Source organism: Taurulus bubalis (genome assembly GCF_910589615.1).
Source record: "Taurulus bubalis genome assembly, chromosome: 11".
NCBI classification, from domain to species: Eukaryota; Metazoa; Chordata; class Actinopteri; order Perciformes; family Cottidae; genus Taurulus; species Taurulus bubalis.
This window is the reverse complement of record NC_136599.1, coordinates 27,304,007-27,315,707: the sequence shown is the minus strand read 5'-3', so window position 1 is coordinate 27,315,707 and position 11,701 is coordinate 27,304,007.

Here is an 11,701-nt window from a genome sequence, read left to right as displayed (position 1 = left end):
TTAGCTCCGGTATCGGAAAAAACCCAAACGATACCCATCCCTACTCATGACAGAATCTTTCTTTTGACCTTTTGTTCATGCGTTATTGTCGTTATCACTGTTGCACTTTTACGTTTGACTGTTGTCTGTACATTTTGATTTACTGTGTAAGAAACTGTCCGATGTCCCCCACGGCCCGCGGCTGAAGTAGACTCTGGTAAGAGTTTGCTCAGCGAGCGCTTCAGCTGCCAGACACACAGAATCATGAGTCACCACCGTAAATACATTAGCACTGTTTTGCACTTGTGACATGCAGTAGTAATATTTTCACTGTCCTTCAGTCGGATTAGTGACAGTCTTGGTTAAGTTGACCACGGTTGTGTTATGTAACGGTAGCCCCCGTAGTAATAAAGGTATTGTGTCGAATATATGACACGTTAGTCCTGGTCAATTGTTTGGTTGCCCTAAAAGGGACTAAACACGTGATTGGCAGCAATGGATTATTAGCGACCACAATGGCACATTCCTTCAAACATTCCTTATTTGTTTCTGCTTAATGTTTTATTTAAGAGATTATTTTTTTATACAAGTTTATGATTTGTTGCCCGTGCTGTGAATGATTCTGGGTAATGTACTTGCATTTCTAAATGGACCAATGCTGTCCTGGGTAATATTGTTTATAGTCTAGGCATTGCTCACTTGTTATTTTAAAATGCGTCTTTTTATGTTGTGCATACTAAATACTACATATGGCATGGCAGGTGGCGAGCAGAATATGAGATTAAGAGAAACAGTGGACAGTACATGTCCCACTGTGAAGCCAGACCCGAGGGACTGTTTGCCAAATTCTTTCGGTTCCATATGACTTCTGTGGAGGTATTAGACGGCGAGAACCTTCACATGGCAAACAACTGCAACAATGGAACAAAAAGCAGACCTCTGTCTTGTGCCTTTTTTATTGTTCAAATAAAGCTCCTTCAGTTTGGTCAAACTCAATAAGTGTCTGTTTTTTATTTAAAAAACTCTATGGATAAGGCTGCACATACTAATGCCATGTAGGTTTTGATTATGCAGTGTGTCCTGAAGGGATTAGATGATTACCTGACTTCAGTGGCGGCTGGCCAATAGATGGCCATGGGGCCTGGCCCCACCCATCTTGAGCCACCAAAAAAATAAATATATTTATAATATTATTAATTATACAAATTATAATAATATCAATAAATTATACAAATTGTCAATATTTGTGTTTTTGAGCTATGGAATATACCCAGTAATATTTGTAAAATAGGATATCTGTGCAAAATATATGCTTTTCCTGCTTGTCCTCTCGGCTAGTGCGCCTCTCAGCTGCCCCTGTGCACGTCTCTGCTGCTAGTGCACGTCTCTGCTGCTAGTGCACGTCTCTACTGCTAGTGCACGTCTCTGCTGCTAGTGCACGTCATGGGGCCAGGTCCATTTGGCCCAAGAAAGTCGGGTCTAATAAGCAGTCCAGCCAATCACTGATTTAAAAATATAAATGAGTGACATTCAATTTGTCCAATCAGCCCCCTAAAAAAGACTCAATGTGGGGTCACTCATTTGGCCCAAACGTGCGCGTTCTCGTCTCTCGTGCTCGTTAAGATGAGATGCTTTTATTTTGAAGGCGTCTTGCGGAGTTAAAAAGGAAGTCACATTGTGTGCGGATTTAATGTCAAAAGCTACGGAAAATATGGTCAGTTTTGTATACAAATTAGAAACAGTAACGGTATTAGCACTCCCCCGAAGAGGCACAAGGTTAGTTAAAGTTGTAATACATATGTATGTTTTAAGGAAATTAGCGTAAGTGTTGGCTCTATGTGTGTGCTGTTATTGCAAACGAGGAGTAAGCTAACATAATTATCGTTTTATTAACGTTGGTTTTGGGAATTTATTATTACATTTGAAATCATCAGTCAATTGCAGGACCACTTATCTGTATGCTACATGATATATATATATATATATATATATATATTAAAATACTGAATTGTATTAATAAGATGTCCTTATTATGTCAAAGTGTTGGAATAAATGTTAAATATTTAACTGCAAAGTACTAATGCATGTTTGATACTTTTTTTGTTGCATTGAATCATACTGGGATGTTTGCTGGAATTGATTAGACGGCCCACTGCATGAATTGTTGATCGACAGATTAATAATCAACTTTTTTGTCAATGGATTAATTGATCAATTAATCAGCAAAATAATCAATAACGACAATTATTGTTGGTTACAGCGTTCTCTGCAACTATAACTACTAAGTTCACTCGGTGTTCACACTGGAAAGGGACAACTAAACATGAAATCTGATTGTTTTGTATGTGTGCTATTGATGGACATTATTCTCCCACAAAGCAAATGAACAAAACGGTTAAAAATGAAAATATATTTGAATGGCAGAAATGAGTAATCTTAAATATACATGTATGTGTAGTTTCAAGGACGTAGGTTTGCATATGGTCCAAAGTTTGGGAAAGACACAATTGTCCCCACCAATCCATTGTAACAAATATTTTGCACAATATATTTGAAAACTCATTCTTATTATTATCTATACTATGTTCGTCGCCCAGAAAAATTAAAAATACATTTCCATGTTTTCCAATACGCCTTTGAGCCTGCGAGACAAGATGTAATTTAATTGGCTGAAGAAGCGAGTCAGAAACACTCTGTGAATCTTGACTTGCAGTACGAGAGCTGTCAGTAGTCTGACACGGTAAGTAAATACGCCAGGAAATAACAAAGCCTTATATTAATACTTCGTTTGGTCTCAGCGTTGATATTGTTGACCCTTTTGTGCTTTGTAGATAGGAAAATGCACACACAAAATTGGATATCTGAAGTTTTTTCACTTAGAGGGTGAGTAGCTATCAAGAAGCCCAGGTCGTTACCACTACCATGACAGTAACATTGACTCAAAGTACAGTTTTACCATAATATGACCAAAAAAAGGGTTTAAAGACACGGTTGACATTCTTCTTCAAAAGCATTAGCTCTGTGGACCCAGACAATGATGTACGACAGCCCTGTGCATCTCATTATACATGGACAGGTGCTTAAGTGGCCATTGAGACCAACAGGTGCCTCTAAGAGCTCATGTGCAGATCAGTGTTAACCAGTTCCGACACAACCAATGCAGAGGTGTAAAGAAAAGTAATGAGTCCTAGATGTCTCAGTAACAGGGAAGAAACTAACTGTACAGTTGAACTTTTATCGATGTCTTAACTTTGCAGTGAACATTACAGCACTGACATGGATGTGGACCTTCAGCATTTGGAATTTCTGTGTGGAAATGATGCTCTTGGGGTACATACAAACGCAAGTGGCTTATTTCTAATTCTCAGTGCATAAATACAACAGCTAAATATTACATTTGTTATTGGTTATGTGTAATATATCCCAAAAGGCAGCAGGAGATGCATATGTCTTTATACTGGGTGGAGGGAAAGTGCATGCTAAAGTAAATTCTACCTGAATCCTAATGTCGAAATGTACTGTCACTTTAAACTAAACTTTGTTTTAACCAAAGGATTCATCTCATCAACAGAAGTGAGCATCTCAGAAACACACATCCATGGCACTGCTGTAACTGACCCTGAACACTCAAACATCACGATGAGAGATTATGATATTTACAAGAGGCTCTTATCGTACCACCTGGGCTGATGGATGACCTTGCTGTCATTTACCTCTATCTCATCCAGCCAGTAACAGAGCTCCACCTCTACACTGTGGGCTAATTGAACTGTTCTGCATAATGGGTGAGTAGAGGTGAAAAGCTGGTCATTATACTGGATTAGAAAGATAATAGTAGAACACTTGTGTGTAATTGTAGACAAGCTGTTAGCAGTGACGACAAATAACTGTAAACAAGTTGCAGTGAGAGAAGAAATATGAAGCCAGCAATATTATTTCCATGTGTTATAATTACACACCAAAGAGACCTAATGGATGATGGTGCCTACGTCAGATCTGATGGAATGAACTTGGTATGGCACCTTGAGCCTCACCTCCTCACAACATCTCATCTCCTCCCTCGTTCCACTTCCTGCTCCTGAAACCGTCATCACATTGTCAGCTGCGTCAGTCCTGTCCCCTTCACATGTCCAATTCAGGAGTAGAACAGTTGTTCTCAAAACTATGAAAAGCCTGCAGTGAGTCTATATAGTTCAATAAATACATTTATATTTTTTGCATTATAAGTAAAGTAACCATTTATGTACAATACATATTTACATGATTTCCCCAACCCAAAGATATCAATCAAACTTTACAAATATTTACAATCTCTATAAATAGAGTAAATTATCCACACATAATTTATTTAAATGAGTTTGTTCCCAGGGAGAAAGAGAGAAACAACTGCACATGCCTCCCAGCATCCACAGCCCAACAATAATTACATCCAATAAAAGTGTGTGTTCTCCTTGGTACCTTCCTCACATCACATCTTAAACACTGTCCGCAGCATAGGCAACGGCGGCGTTACGGTCCCTACACTTTTCAGTTTATGAAAGTGAATTGTAACATTAAAAATGTCTTGTTCATGGGTCGGTTGTACTGGTCTCATAATAATTTTTTAATTAAATATTTTACACATGCTGGTTTACTTGCTCTACTATAGTTCATTTGACATATCATGATGTTTTATATGCCAGATGAACTGCTTTTTTGTTTTGTTCTTTCCTTCCTATATTATCTTTCCCTTGTGCTCCCTCTCCCTCCCCTGTCCACTCATGTCAGCCACACTCACTTGTCCTGAGGTGTGGAAGGCTGAGATCATTAGGGGAAATGACTCCTGTGTTGCATACCAGCTCTGATAATGAAACCGTCACAAGGGGGACAGCGTGATGAGTGCAGGGATCAGGGCGAACATGCGCTCTGTCTGACTCGCTCACTGCCCTGCTCAAATTCTATACTTCCTCCTCACTTCTTTGTATTTCTTTGGCTATATCATTTTAATGATGCTAGATGAGGAAATGATAATGTAATGTAATGTTTAACCATGTTTGGATGTCTGTCTTTCTGAACTATTGTACAGTAGCTGTGAATTGGTTGATTTAAATTGTCAACAAATGTGAGGCCAAATGTGTGGGTCAATTCATCATTTCTATTCTTCTATGAATATAGGTTGTTGTGGTGGCAGCAGCCGTCTAGCCTGGTTTTGCTAATTCATAACACAGTGCCCATCAGTCTGCCAGTGTCCTGTAGAATCCACTGTAGCATCATGCTGTTGGTTTGGGTTTATTTACGACCGTCACTCCTCCTGTAACACCATTGGGACCGTTAGGTCCTCTGATTAGCATCATTTAAAGAATAAATTCATATTTTTCACAGTTACTCCTAACCATATGCCTACTGACAAGGAATATATAATTTCCTATATGGGCTTCCATTGTGGTGGAGAAAATACAATCCTCATTCTGTGTAGGTATCAGTGGTACTGATTTAGCCAAATCAAGCGGCCATCTTCCAAAGTTACAGCCTTTTTAGTATAAATCTGACCTGTTTGAGTTACTATTCCTTCTCTGCAGAGAACTCAAAGCACCTATTCTGGGACAACAGTTGTTTTAAACGTTTCCTTAACTATCTCCGCAACCAAAGAGTTGTTTAACTTCATTTAAATTACTGCAATACCGTAACCCTTGTGAGAAGAGACCTATTATTAAAATGTTTTTTTAAAGTAACCGTTAAGTTGAATTAATTACGTAAACGCCGTAACTTGCCGCGGCGATCGTAACGTTAAGTATCCCTTACAAAATCGGATTTCAACAAAAACACACATCTCCGTAACCATACGAGTCTGTGGGAGTCTAACAAAGCAATCCATATCCTTATAAACCCCCTACCTGTAAAGTCACAAAACGGCCGGAGTCTTTTTCTTTCTATTTCCGGCGCACATTTCTGACTCCTGAGTCCTCCCTGGTCCACCCACATTTCTAAAACCACTTCATACAGCAAGTGCAGAAGCTGATGAACATTTCAGAATCTGAATCAGAAACCGTTTATTTGCCCGGAATGTTTACACAAATTAAAGCTGCTCGCAGCTGTGACTGGGCCCTCGCTTCCAGGACGTCGGAGACGGCGGCGGGTCGCCGGCTCTCCCGGCCTCGAACATCCGCCTGGCAGGCGAACGTTTTCGGACGGACGAGCCGGCGACCCTTCGGCTTACCCCGACGTGCTTGAAGCGAGGGCACAGCTGCGAGCAGCTTTAATTTAGAGGGAGACATATACACACATATATATATATATATATATATATATATATACATATATATATATGTATATATATATACACATATATGTCAGGGGTGTCAAAGCTTTTTTCACCGAGGGCTACAAACAGAAAAATATATGAAAGTCTGGGCTACTCAGGTGAGGTATATGGCCAAATGAATCAAATGAGGTCAATTATTTATATATATATATATATATAAAAGAATCACATCAGAGGAAATTTGGCCTTTCCCAAGCTCCAGTAGAAGTCGGTAGGGAGAGAAACTGAAGCTGGTTCTTCAGAGATTCATCACTGCATCCTCCATCAGTTCTAGTTCAGACTCTCTTCACTTCTTCTGCATCATCAGGAAGGGAGTCGAGAACAACTTGAATTCTTTCTCAATGGCAGAAAGATCTGGGAAGCGCAGACTGAGATCTGTCATTTGATGTGATGACAGACACATATTTCCTCTTTTTCGCAGAAAGGTTGACCTCTGGAAAATGGAATATATGTATATATATTTTATACATGTAAATATGTATATAAATATATATAAAAGATAAAAAAATAAGTATTAAAAGTGATCAAAAGCTTAAGGTTTCATGGAACGGCATGGAAGTGGTGTGACGACTATTGCATATGGTTCGTGATCATGCAGCAAGCTGTGGTAACTCAACTGTACTTTGTCAAAACTGTTCCAAAGTTAACATGCTTTATGAGAGGCATGGCTTGAAGACTTCTGCATGCCAATATTAACTCATAGTCAGAGCGCCACCTACTGGGAAACTATGGCAATTTGAACTAGAAATGAAGGACGAAAACGAAATTGGCCGACTTCTGGTACGGTTTAGAGCATGGTCCCAAGAGAGTTATTTTTAAGTTTATATGTGGTACATACGCCTACCAAATAGTGTATGTCTATGTTGAACGTACTGCGAGGGCTGCTTTGTTGAATTTAGTTGAATTTACCCCTAAGAAGTTATAATGTGTCCTTTTCTTTTGAACACAAAGAGATACAAACAAGCTTTTGACATATTTTTAGGGCCCGAGCACTGACGTAGTCAGAGTCGAGGACCTATTGTTATTCGAATGTTTGTTTGTTATTGTCGACCTATGCACAGGGAAAAGAGGTGCTTGGGATAAACCTACATTCTTCAAAATTGGCAAAAATTTTCAAAATTTGTATACCCATCCGACTCGGCGAAAAATTTAATATAATTTGGGTGTCGACCAAAAGTCTGAGAAAATGTCTCTATAGCGCCCCCTTTAGTTGTGAAAGCCTACCGTTTTTGCGAACTTTGACCGATTGACTTGAAATTTTACACACATGTCCGGGTGGGACTGCTCTACAAGAAACTCATCCGTGAAATTAAAATGCGCCTAATTAGATTTTCCGCCATTTTGAATTTTGTAAAAAACACATTTTTGCCTACTCCTCCTAAACGATAGGTCCGTTTCTTACGAAACTTCCTGTGGATCATCATTGGTTCAATGTGGTCAAATGATATTTTCAACTTTGTTGATATCTCATTGCGTTTAGAAGTTATTAACCCATTAACCTCTTAGGGGCGTGGCTCAATATGTCAATACACATAACTTCCAAATTGCTTGGCCTATCTTCACAAACTTTGTAGCATATGTCAACATCGTGTCCCTTAATGTGCCCAAATTGTGTCATAATATTCAAACACTAGAGGGCACTGCAGTGAACCGCTCAATTTTGGCCTTTTCCTTGTTTTCAGGCGTTGTATTCTGACAAACTCCTCCTACAGATTAGACACGATTGATTTCACATTCGGGCAATATGATGTTGAGACCTTTGCAGGGAAAAGTTATTTCAGGATTTTCAAAATATCGAACTATGTGAGCGCAGAGCAGCGCCAAAGAGACACCATTTTCCATGAAAATGGAAGTTGTTTTAACTCAGCCGTACATGATGGAATCTACTCCATATTTCTCATATTCCATGACCTCTTGACCCTGAAGACATCCATATGATCATTTTTAATCCTAGTCATAGCGCCACCTAAAGGCAACAGGAAGTTACATGTTTTCTGCTTGTACACCGTGCTCCTCAAAGATTATTCAGATCCCTCTTTAAAATGCGTCGGAAGAGACTTAAGACATTGGTAATGCATCACCTTGAAGATTGTAAGGATCCGTTGAACGGCATCGCGTGGGAGCATCGCAGAAGTTCGATCCTTCGCCATGACCGAATAAACCGATGTAACTCGACTCCACATGATAAGATCCTTTCCAGGTTTCACATGTTTGATGAGACTCCAGGCCTGAAGACATGTGCATAGCGCCACCTATTGGCAACATGAAGTAAATAGTTCTCCGACGTGCTGGAAGCGAGGGCCCAGTCACAGCTGCGAGCAGCTTTAATTGTTTTTGTTACTTTACACAACATTACACAATGAGCCCAGTGGACCCCGACGTGCTTGAAGCGAGGGCCCAGTCACAGCTGCGAGCAGCTTTAATTTAGAGGAAGATTATATATATATATATATATATATATATATATATATATATATATATATATATATATATATATATATATATATATACATACACACACATATATATATATATATATATATATATATATATATATATCAGGGGTGTCAAAGCGTTTTTCACCGAGGGCCACAAACAGAAAAATATATGAAAGTCTGGGCTACTCAGGTAAGGTATATGGCCAAATGAATCAAATGAGGTCAATTATGTATATATATATATATATATATATATATATATATATATATATATATGTATATATATATATATATATATATATATATATATATATATATATATATATATATATATATAAATCACATCAGAGGAAATTTGACCTTTTCCAAGCTCCAGTAGAAGTCGGTAGGGAGAGAAACTGAAGCTGGTTCTTCAGATATTCATCACTGCATCTCCATCAGTTCTAGTTCAGACTCTCTTCACTTCTTCTGCATCACCAAGAAGGGAGTCGAGAACAGCTTGAATTCGTTCTCAATGGCAGAAAGATCTGGAAAGCGCAGACTGAGTTCTGTCATTTGATGTGATGACAGACACATATTTCCTCTTTTTCGCAGAAAGGTTGACCTCTGGAAAATGGAATATATGTATATATATTTTGTACATGTAAATATATATATAAAAGATAAAAATATGTATTAAAAGTGATCAAAAGCTTGAGGTTTCATGGAACGGCGTGGAAGTGGTGTGACGACTATTGCATATGGTTCGTGATCATGCTTTATGAGAGGCATGGCTGGAAGACTTCTGCATGCCAATATGAACTCATAGTCAGAGCGCCACCTACTGGGAAACTATGGCAATTTGAACTGGAAATGAAGGACGAAAATGAAATTGGCCGACTTCTGGTACGGTTTAGAGCATGGTCCCAAGAGAGTTATTGTTAAGTGTATATGTGGTACATACGCCTATCAAATATTGTATATCTATGTTGAACGTACTGCGAGGGCTGCTTTGTTGAATTTAGTTGAATTTACCCCTACGAAGTTAATGGATCCTTTTCTTTTGAACACAAAGAGATACAAACAAGCTTTTGATGTATTGTGATGAAATTGAACTTTTAATGATCCACAGAGAATTTCGTAAAAATCGAAGCCAGCGTTTAGAAAGATTTGAGGAAAAAATTGTTTTTATCAAAATTCAAAATGGTGGAAATTCTAAGTAGGCGGACTTTAGTGCGACCACGTACTTTTTTGTAGAGCAGACACAACCGGACATGTGTGCCAAATTTCAGGTCAATTGGTGATAGGGGGCAAAAACGGTGGGCTTTCACAACTCACAGGTTGTCAAAAAAAACACGTTTTTTTAGGGGGCGCTATCTGACTTCCTGTACGGTTTAGAGCATGGTCCCAAGAGAGTTATTTCTAAGTTTACATGTGTTACATATTCCTAGCAAGTTTCATACATGTAGGTCAACCGTAGCGCTGGGGCTGCTAATTGAATATTTGTAGGGGGCGCTATCGAGCCGAAGTTCCAGTTTTGAGTCATTCAAGTCATATCAGGCAACTACATCTTTGCCTTTAAATGTGTTTGCCAAGTTTAGTTACGTTTCGAGCATGCTTAGTCCCTCAAAAGTACCTTCGTTGTTGACCGCGAAGGATGGGGCGCCACGGCAACAGCGTTACACAAAAAATCAAAAGCTTTAGGGGCTGACATCATGAAAGTCTTATGTTTGTCTAGAAGTAATTGGAAGTTGATCTGATTGACCGACTAAGAGAAGCAAGCCAAAGTATAGAAATATTTACTTCATGTTGCCATTTGGTGGCGCTATGACTCAAATTAAAAATTAGACTTCACATGTCTTCAGGCCTGGAGGCTGATCAAACATGTGAAACCTGGAAAGGATCTTATCATGTGGAGTCGAGTTACATCGGTTTATTCGGTCATGGCGAAGGATCGAACTTCTGCGATGGACCGACGCTACGCCGTTCAACGGATCCTTAAAATCTTCAAGGTGATGCATTACCAATGTCTTAAGTCTCTTCCGACGTATTTTGAGAGGGATCTGAATAATCTGTGAGGAGCACGGTGTACAAGTAGAAAACATGTAACTTCCTGTTGCCTCTAGGTGGCGCTATGACTAGGATGAAAATTGATCATATGGATGTCTTCAGGGTCAAGAGGTCATGACATCTGAGAAATCTGGAGCAGGTTACATTATGTACGACCGAGTTAAAGCAACTTCCATTTTCATGGAAAATGGTGTCTCTTTGCCGCTGCTCTGCGCTCACATAGGATTTTCAAAATATCAAACTTTGATAACTTTTCCCTGCAAAGGTCTCAACATCATATTGCCCGAATGTGAAATCAATCGTGTCTAATCTGTAGGAGGAGTTCGTCAGAATACAACGCCTGAAAACAAGGAAAAGGCCAAAATTGAGTTAAGGGGTACGTTAAGGGACACGATGTTGACATATGCTACAAAGTTTGTGAAGATAGGCCAAGTAATTAGGAAGTTATGTGTATTGACATATTGAGCCACGCCCCTAAGAGGTTAATTGGTTAATAACTTCTGAACGCAATGAGATATCAACAAAGTGGGAGATATCATTTGATCACATTGAGCCAATGATGATCCACAGAAAATTTCGTAAGAAACGGACCCAGCGTTTAGGAGGAATGGGCAAAAATGTGTTTTTTACAAAATTCAAAATGGCGGAAAATCTAATTAGGTGCATTTTAATTTCACAGATGAGTTTTTTGGAGAGCAGTCCCACCCGGACATGTGTGTAAAATTTCAAGTCAATCGGCCATAGTTGGCAAAAAGCGTAGCCTTTCTGCCTAAAGGGGGCGCTATAGAGACATTTTCTCAGACTTTTGGTCGACACCCAAATTATATTAAAATTTTCGCCGAGTCTGATGGGTGTGCAAAGTTTGAAGAATGTAGGTTTATCCCAAGCACCTCTTTTCCCTGCACATAGGTCGGGAATAATAATACTTAGCATT